The 7,877-nt window shown below is 38.8% G+C and overlaps 1 long non-coding RNA gene across 1 annotated transcript; it reads right to left on the reverse strand.

Moving 5' to 3' along the window:
- Window positions 1-5,497: 5,497 nt before the first annotated feature.
- On the reverse strand, window positions 5,498-6,924 carry LOC148113537 (uncharacterized). Its single transcript, XR_015734539.1, has 2 exons — window positions 6,505-6,924; window positions 5,498-6,052 (listed from the first exon to the last, which is right to left on the reverse strand). It is a non-coding gene; the product is annotated as an uncharacterized LOC148113537 (long non-coding RNA).
- Between the last annotated feature and the right edge of the window lie 953 nt (window positions 6,925-7,877).

Consider the following 7,877-nt stretch of genomic DNA (forward strand, 5'->3'; position numbering starts at 1 on the left):
GCTTTCCCCTTTTGAAGCCTTAACAAAACAAACAAACAAAAACTGCAGTGGGAGAAATGAGGATTTCTGTCTTCAAATCCCAATGACTCTTGTGGCCAAGTCCCCATGATCTGTTAAGTCACATCTTCAAGGAGGTACCAGGTTGGAGCCTGGGGTAGTAGGGACTCCTTATCACAGTGTCACATTCTGAATGGCTGGGTTTTTGAGCCAAAGCTACGTGAGCCAACTGGCCTGATTTAGCTGCTAATCACTTGGCTCATCCTTCATCAGTTCAATCCTGTTTTCCTCTTCCCAATGCAACTCATCATTTCTTTCAAGGTTTGAGACAAAAACAGAGTTTGGAGCTGGAAACTCTACCCAGTAGCTGATGTGATTTTCTGTTAACTAACAGGGAGATTGGGCTGAGGGGATAGATTGAGAGACAGAAAGCTGATCCACCCTCAAAATATATAATCTATCTGCATGTTAGTCAATGGATCAATTGTACCAATCAGGTCATTTTCTTATCACCACATGGGGAACACTGCTTATTTGTTCCCAGTTTACTTGGTCAATACAAAAGATTACTTCTTCTAAAGCTCATTGTCTCCTCCTGTTCCATCTCATTTTGTAGGAGTTCATCTGTGAGGTTAGCTATTGTTCAATGTATGTGTGAGAAAGAGAATATGTGGTGATCCAAACCTAATGTTGTGTTAGCTAATTCCCTTTTTTTCAGATTGGCCCTGTATGTACACATGTGTGCATGAAGACATATAATCCTCCTGATGAAATCAATGTGTGATGTTGTTGTAGGATAGGCAGAGGCACATGTAGAAATACATCTGGTATTGTAATGACCTTGAGAGACAAGAGGAAGAGAGAAGCCTAGACAACAGCTAAATAAGAGGGACCACACATCACACATTATTAGACAGCAGGAAGAGCGGCATGGCAAATGTCACAGAAGGAATTCTCCCTGCTTTTTTGAACTGTACAAATAAGGGGATGAGAGATGGACTTCCTAATTTGCAAGAATCTGTTATGTAACCTTACAATTAAGATAGAGCTACTATCTTCTGGATGGGCTTCTTATCTGGACTATTTCACAAGATGGTTGGGCATTTTCTGTGACCCATGCAATTCTCTCTCCTCCATATGAAGTGGTCATTATTTTAAGGTCATGGTAAGACCATCTTCAATTTTAGAAGACTTTTGCTTGTTGAAATGAAAAGAAGACAAGAAAAAGATGCAGAAAACTAGGAACTAATTTTACTCTAATACAGTGCAGGTCAAGAAAATTAAGGACCTAAGATAATTGTTACTGATGAGATATGAGAGATCTTCACAAGTTATGGTAAAAAAAAGTAAAGTTAGTGGCTGCAGTGGGGCAGACTGAAGCTCCGCTCAATTTTTAAAATGTATTGCATCTTGATTTTTGTGGACACCCCTGATTGAAGCGATACTGGTCCAGGGAAATCTTTTTAAAGCAGTACCACATGGTGAATGAGCTATTAGAAACTCTGAAATGTTGATAGCTGTCATTTAATAAAATTTAGGCTACGTTTTCCTATGTTGATTCTCAGCAGTGGTGTGTGCTATAAAGAATTTTGTCATGCTGTAATTCTGTTAAAACTCTGTAATGCATATGTTTTAAGAGAATATTTAGACATTTCTGTACATAAAGTTTTAGTTCCAAATGTTAACAGTTTCAGTGAAAGTAATAAATATTGCATATAGTCTATTCCTCATCTACATTTCTTTAAAATTCAAACAAAGCAACATTGCTAGATTTTTTTCACCGCTTTGCTCATGCACCTTGTCATTTAGAATCAGCCAAGAAACATTTGCATTTATTTAAATTGGTATTAAAAATCTAATGGGTTGCCATGTGAGATAGAAAGCCATGTGAGACGAGTGTAGGCTTGAAGCTATTCTTAGTTTCTCATGCTTGAGTGTCTTTGGATTGCTATAAATTCTCTATTTGGAAACATACATAGCTTAGCTTTGCAACCACCATTTTCTATAACTTAGATCAGTGTTTCTCAACCATGGCAACTTTAAGATGTGTGAACTTCAACTCCCAGAATTCCTTAGCCAGCATGCTGGCTGAGGAATTCTGGGAGTTGAAATCCACCCGTCTCAAAGTTGCCAAGGTTGAAAAACACTGACTTCGAGTGAAGCTTCATTTTCAGATCAGTGTAAAATGATAGATGAACTCCAGCTTGAATTTTAAAACCAAACAGTTCTGTTCTCATCTGCTCAGATTACTTGTGCAACTAGTGCTGGAAGTGTGTTCATAAGCTACTCCACTCTCGGTATCTGAATAGGCAGCTTCTTGTACAATCTTTAGAAATGGTTTACCGGACATTCGAGCTGCATGAATATGTATGCTACATGGCCTTTTGGCACGGGTGTGGTGTAAATAGGTTCCACCTACGACATCACCTATGAAATCCTCTGAAAAATTATAAGACTCCAGCCTGACCGCTATAACTCACAACTTTCCCTCCACCACCCACACAAAGTTGACATTCTTCATTTCAGTGGGCCTCTGGGAGTGAAGGGCCAAATAACTGTCTCTTAGTTTTAAATCTCTGATGCAGGAGCTGTAAGGAACTCTTGTATTAAACTGAATGCAAAAAAGGTAAGGCGCATAGCCAATACAGGCAGAGAATCCAAGGAAGCAAGATGAGGATTCCCTTCTAGGTTAGCTAGGGATTTTTTGTTCTGTTTTTTAAAGCGTGCAATAAATATGACTTTTGTGCATAGTGGATAAGGCATGATGTAAATAAAGGAGTTACAGCATGAAAAATAACATTTACTTTGGGCTGTAAGGAAAATATTGGGGTAAATAGCTGCATGTAATGTCAAATGAAATAGTTCAATGTGTGGGATGGGGTTTTGTGCTATTAGTCATATTCTTATATTTCCATTTGATGGTATAATTTGTTTTCTGTTTCCCATGTGTACAAAAGAGAATGTGTACATAATATAAATTATTCACAGAAAAGGTAATGTCAAAGAAGTCAATCTTCAGGCTTCTACAAGGACAGAAAGAGGTGATTTTTTTTGGTGTGGTGGGTTGGGGAGGATGCATGAGTCACCATCCCATAACTTACATCAAAGGTGATTGTACATTTTTCCCAGAACTAAAGCTTGTTTTATTGTAGTGATAGTAGAGACATCTCATGCCAAGTAGGTTAGACGGGAAACTGTTAAAGGAACCCTACATTTCTCAGTCTAGATAAGGAACAGAGAAAAAACAAATCCTGCCTCAAAGCAGAGCCTTAACAAGACACTGAGTTGACAGTCCAAGAAAAATATAGCCATTTATAGAACAATGGATCCTATTGTTTTTTCCTAAGGAAATTTGTTTATGCTCTGATAAGTTTGTTCTGTGTTCTGTATTTGGGGGATCACACATGGATATGTTCAGTGTTTGGGTATCACACATTCATGTGTTCTATGTGTGTGTTCTATGTTCTGGGTTTGAGTGTCACATGTGCACGTGTGTGTCTACAAATTCCTGGATGAAGGAGCCGCTGCAAAAATGGAGTCATTGTTATTTTCCTTATTCTCTTTCTCTTTTTGTTCTTTCAATGCTGTGTTAGTTGATGTATATAATAAACACTTAAATTGTTTCTGGATCAGAGAGACTCATTCTGAAAAGAATTTAAATTTAGCACATTTTCTTCGCACTCCATTAAACCACAAAAGGAAGAAAAACAAGTAGAGATGTTCCTATTAACCTCTTCTGGATTAATTCAGCACCAGAGACAATCCCTCTAGGTAGCTGGTGGCCATATTTACCAAACTCCACCAGAGTTTTGCAATTGAGGAAGGAAGACTTTGGGATCCCTACTCAAGGGGACCACAGGAATCAACCTGTCACATTATAGGCACATGTGTGATTGTGTTTGTACACCTTTGTATCTATATTGTATTATATAGACCAGAGTATCCCATTACTCTGGATTGTCTGTCTTGGAATATATAGCATATGCTCTACACCATCATTCCGTTTCTATTTTCTATTACAATTTGTTTTTCACTCTGTTTTTATTAGAGTTCTTTGGGGTGATGTCTAGTGCTGTGTATTTCATAATTGCTTTACCATGAGTTTCATTTGCAAGCATCATTGCAGAAACTGTCGACTACTTATTTTATTATAGCTGAAGAAAATACAGCCAGGCAGCTTCCTAGCTCTTGCAGGTGACTAAGGGAGCATAACCAGGTTACGTGAGAGGCTGCCTCTCCTCAGTGTTTTCTGCCCATCAGATTTAATGGGATGGACTGGGCATACTCTGAGACTCACTGGGGAAGCAATGTCACCTGCAGGACCCTAGGAGGTATGTCTTCTCTGTCATGGAGCCTGCCCCAGCCACACCCATTTATCCTTCCTGTAAAGGTACAATGTATCTTTTTTCTTTTTCGTAGGCTTTTATGTGCATATTCTTTCTAGCCAGGTTTTACCTACGTAAACGTAGTTGTTCTACAGCCCTATCTGTGAAATCTCATTCACAAGTTTCTGGGCCTTTTTTCTGCTGACAAACTGCAACTCTGTGTTGCTCTCTGGGAGACTCAGATAGCTATTTCTGCCTCTTAAGGCGTCTTCGGTGAGCCACACCCACTTATCCTTCCTGTAAAGGTACAATGTATCTTTTTTCTTTTTCGTAGGCTTTTATGTGCATATTCTTTCTAGCCTATATATATATGATTGGTGATTATGGAGCTCAACCTAATTTTGTTTTCATCTAGTTTTAAAGTACCATATTTTTCTGAGTATAAGACGCACCTTAGTTTTTGAGGAGGAAAATAAAAAAAAGCTGATTAGCAGCAGATTCCTCCCGGAATACCCCCAATCAGCTGTTCCCAGAGGTGAATTTTAGGAATAGGTCCATTGGTTGTGAACTTTTTTTTCTGTCTCTGAAAGCCCCCAAAACAGAGTTTCAGAAAAAAAGCCCCTGAAGCGAAGAAGAAACGAAGCTCTATTTCTGAGGCTTTTTTTCTGAAGCTCTGTTTGGAGGCTTTTTTTCTGAAGCTTTTTTTCTGATGCTTTTTTCAGCCTCTGAAACCTCCATTTGAGAGGCTGGGGGGGCTACATTTGGAGTATAAGACACACCCAGATTTTTACCCTCTTTTTTGGGGGGGGGAAAGGTGCGTCTTATACTCCGAAAAATACAGTAATGTTTTATTTTTTATTTGTTTGCCACCTAGAGTTTTTTTTTTAACATTTGGATAGCCATATAAATTAGATACAGTAATATTTTTTTTTAAAGTAGGTTGATCACTTGTGCATCCTTGATCCTGACCCCGAGTGTTTATACAATTGTTACATTTAAGTTTGGAAAAGCCCATAGTAGAACCACAGAGCATATGGAAAAAACTTTTCCAGCTTGCTTCCTTGTAGGAGAAAAGATGCAGCTTGTTCATTCTGAACAAAGTTTAATGAGATTTAAGAGAATTGGAGGATTCAACTGATAATGAAGTACTGATTTATTTATTTTTTTCATATATACTGGTGCCAAATAATGTAACTATTGCTTCTGTGTTGATTAGGTTTGCTACAAAATGCCTCCATAAAGGGATGGGTAATTGTTACTATTTTAAAAAATAAAGACAGAGTGAAGCAGACAACATTTATAGTGATAATATTACCAACAGTAATAAAGAGAATAGAATAATAGGAAACTTTGTAAAACCAGGCTTGGTAAATTGTATTATGATTCTTGGGTTTCATCAGAGGAAAGAAGAACTCAACAATTTTAATCACATTTTTAAAAACGATATTGTATGCATCATTGCAAACACACCTGCATGTGCCACATGTACCTATTCGTGAGCCATTCAGATTTGGCAGCACATCTACAATAGGTTCCTGTCGTGATAGGGCTGCTTTTGAAAAATGTCCCACAAAATGTAACTTGTGTGAAATACTAGTTGCTAATCTAGGCAAGAGACTAGAATCCTGTGGTGTCCATATTGTCATCTATTTTCTGGTATTGGAGATCTGAATTCAGCGAGATTTGCTTCTCAACCGATCAGCAGAAGGCAATTATAAATCACTTATATTCTGTCAAGAAAATGATAAGGATATGTTCATGAAGAGATGAGCTGGACATTCAGATTAATTAATGAATGCTGCATCCAAAGAGACTTTCATGCATCATTTACAAAACAACAAAATGTACACACAACCCTATTCCTAACCTTGTTAACTTGTAGTCATAGGCTTTCCCTCTCCCCCAAACTTTTTTTTCTAATAATTTACAGAAAGGTGTAACAGCAGATTAAATTCCCGGAGGGAGGTGTCCAAGAGTGGAGGCACACCCACCAAACAGGCAGTGTTTGGGAGCATCATAGAGAACCACTAGCAGGTTCTCCTGAGATATTATTATTTATTATTTATTTTATTATTCATATTTCTATGCCGTCCACTCTCTGAGGATTCTGGGCGGCTTACACCAAAGACAGTATACTAAATAGCATATTGCCCCCAACAATCTGGGTCTTCATTTTACCCACCTCGGAAGGATGGAAGGCTGAGTCAACCTTGAGCCGGTGAGATTTGATCCGCTGATCTGCTGAACTAGCAGTCAGCTGAAGTAGCTGCAGTACTGCACTCTAACCACTGCACCATCTCGGCTCATTCTTATACATATACAGTGTTAGGCAGGTAGGGATCTGTTGGAGAAAGACATCCTGTAAGTATATCTGCCAGTGCCTTACCATGTAGAACTTTAAAGAGTAAAACCAATGCTTTGAATGTACTTGAAAGCAAATAAGTAGTATAAAGCCCAGAGGATGGGTATTATGTGTTCTCACCGGCATATACCAGGCAACACTTGAGATACTACATTATGGACAACTGAAACTTCCACATGATTTTGAAAGGAAGCCATATAGAGTACACTGCAGTAAGCCACACAGTAACTAATGGGAACATTACAGGGGTGAAATCCAGCAGATTCTGACAGGTTCTGGAGAACCGGTAGCGGAAATTTTGAGCAGTTTGGAGAACTGGCAAATATCACCTCTGGCTGGCCCCAGAGAGGGGTGGGAATGGAGATTTTGCAATATCCTTAACCCAGGAGTGGGGAGGGAATGGGGATTTTGCAGTATACTTCCCCTGCCATGCCCACCAAGCAACACCATGCCCATCAAGCCACGCCCACAGAACCGGTAGTAAAATAATTTGGATTTCACCACCAGAACATTAGTTACTGTTACAACATCCTTACATTCCAGGTAAGGTATAATTGATATACCAGACAAAGTTACGAAAAGGCTCCCTGGCCATGACTTCACCTTCTTAGCCAGAGGGAGCCCCAAATCATTGACCTGCTTTCTCAGAGACAACATGGAGACATCAGAAAACTGCATCTTGCTTGGGTTCAATTTTAGCCAGATATTGACAGCTTCTCCTGTATGGTCCTGATATAGATGAGGATGGGCTGTTATTCAGCCTAGACAATAATGAATGGATTGTTTTACCTGAATCAAGCAGTATATCCAAATTCTGGCAGTTAATAAATAGAATGCAAAGTACAAATACACTCTGCTGTTATTGTTGCTAATGTTTATAATGCATACTTAGCTGTTATCACACTTCCTGAACCAGAACTTAGAAGAGGCTTCTCAGATGCTTGATGAAACACGCCTAGTGATAAGAATCTCTACTGCATTGATGAAGCAACTCAAAAGTAGTCTGGGGACCAGCTGTATAGATATTTTGCCTTGTGCTTCTTAGACTTGGGGCTAGATTATTATTTGTTGACATAACAAGCATTTCTGAAAAGACTCTGGCTCCAACCACAAGTACCACAGACACTCTATAAAACAAGATACTCCATCTTGTCCTACAATCTTCCAATAAAACTAAGTACAGAAGATCATTT

This window comes from Pantherophis guttatus, chromosome 5, assembly GCF_059756535.1.
Source record: "Pantherophis guttatus breed Tessera chromosome 5, ASM5975653v1, whole genome shotgun sequence".
Lineage (NCBI taxonomy): Eukaryota > Metazoa > Chordata > Lepidosauria > Squamata > Colubridae > Pantherophis > Pantherophis guttatus.